A 2,227-nucleotide genomic window follows, 5' to 3' on the forward strand; every position below is an offset into this window, starting at 1 on the left:
GTCTGGCATAATATCAACCCCCAGGTCTTTCTCACTCTGATTCTCGAAGAACTCATCTCCCAAATAGTACCTTGCATCTGGCCTCCTGCTCCCTACCCTATCTTCAGTATTTAACATTTGTTCAGATTAAACTCTAACAGCCATTTGTTGAACCATTTCTTCAGTTTGTCCAGGACATTTTGAAACTGTCTTAATCCTTCTCATAATTTTGGTATCACCAGCAAACATTGAGATGAATGAATCATACACTCTGGGAGATCATTTTCGTATATCAGAAACAGGATAGGACCGAGTACAGAGCCCTGTGAGACTCCACTGGTGACTTCACGTCAATCTGAGGTCTCACCCTTTACAGTAACTCTCTGCTTCCTATTGCTTAGGTACTCCCTTATCCTCTGGAACACCCTACAAGTTATCACTACCTGTTTCGCCAACTTAAGCACCAACCTCTTATGGGATACTGTGTCAAAGGCTTTCCGACAGTCCAAGAAAATGCAGTGTGCACCCTTCTCTTTCTTGCTTAATCTTTGTCACCTGGTTGTAGAATTCTGTTAAACCTGTAGGACAAGCTCTGCCATCTCTGAACCCTGTTGGTGGTGTGTCACGAAGGCCCCTTCTCTCCAGGTGTGCTACCAGGGTTTTTCTCGCGATCTTCTCCATCACCTTGCATGGTATCAAATTTAGGGACACTAGCCTGTAGTTCAGTGCCTCTTGTCTGTCACCCTTTTTGTATATTGGGACTACATTAGCCGTCTTCCATATTTCTGGTAGGTCTCCGGACTCCAGTGACCTACTATACACTATGGAGAGTGGCAAGCAAAGTGTTTCTGCACACTCTTTCAATACCCATGGTGAAATTCCGTCCGGACCAACAGCTTTTCACACGTCTATATCCAAAACATCTGAACGTGGAGATCTTAACCTCATCTCTACTAATTTCAATCCCTTCCAAGGCTACTTGGTTTACTGTCACCTATCCTAGTTCAAGCACTTCGGCTCTTTCTATTGAGAATGTGGTGTTGAGTCCTTCACACAAGAGACGTGTTGTGTGTGTTTGTCTTTACTATTTGTTTCTGTAGAATAGAGCTATTAGCTCTTGGACCCCGCCTTTCTGACCAATCAGTTTTTTCTCTATTATATCCACGACATATATTTCTCTCTAACACACACGCACACATCCCCAGGAAGCAGCCTGTAACAGCTGTCTAATTCCCAGGTACCTATTTACTGCTAGGGCCATCATGGTGAAACAAACTCTGCCCATTTATTTTTGCCTCAGACGGGAATCGAACCCGGGTGCTTAGGACTACGACCCCAGAGCGCGGACCACTCAGCCGTGAGGTCCCCCTAACTGTGTATTCACCTAGTACTATTCACCTAGTTGTGCTTGCGGGAGTTGAGCTCTGCTCTTTCGGCCCGCCTCTCAACTGTCAATTTTTTTTTTATTAACATATGAGGTACATCTGCATTAGTGCAGCTACCTTAGACTATATGAAGTGGAGTACAGTGTGTCAAAAAAGCTAACTAGGTGATGCTAAGAAATCCCCATCACACAGGATGGTTAGTCATACAGAGGCATGTGATAAGCGGTCTGCACTGGCAGACTCCGGATGCATTTTGAGGATATCAACACCACAAGATTGAATAAGGTAGCAGTGGTAATACAAGTCCCCATCTCGCTGGATGGTTAGTCATACAGGGCCATGTGTTTAATAGCCTGCACTGGCAAATTTTGGGTATACTGTGAGGATATCTTCAAGAATACGAGAGTGAATAAAGTAATTGCAAAGCTCCAGGCACCTCATGCCAACTGGTTTGAAAGGTCTAATAACTGGGCATTCAGTGATGTAGTGCGGGAGATCATGCCGTAGTTCCTGCTCACAGAGTTTGCAACTGGAGTGCTCAGGATTGGGAGACCCGTCAATCAACTGGTGTACAGGTTCCTGAGCCTACGGGGCTCTACCATATCTACACTTGAAACTGAGTATGGAGTCAGTCTCCACCACATCACTTCCTAATGCATTCCATTTGTCAACCCCTCTGACACTAAAAAAGTTCTTTCTAATATCTCTGTGGCTCATTTAGGCACTCAGTTTCCACCTGTGTCCCCTAGTGCGTGTGCCCCTTGTGATAAATAGCCTGTCTTTATCAACCCTGTCGATTCCCTTGAGAATCTTGAATGTGGTGATCATGTCCCCCCTAACTCTTCTGTCTTCCAACGAAGTGA

The sequence above is a fragment of the Procambarus clarkii genome, chromosome 5 (assembly GCF_040958095.1).
Source record: "Procambarus clarkii isolate CNS0578487 chromosome 5, FALCON_Pclarkii_2.0, whole genome shotgun sequence".
Taxonomy (NCBI): Eukaryota; Metazoa; Arthropoda; class Malacostraca; order Decapoda; family Cambaridae; genus Procambarus; species Procambarus clarkii.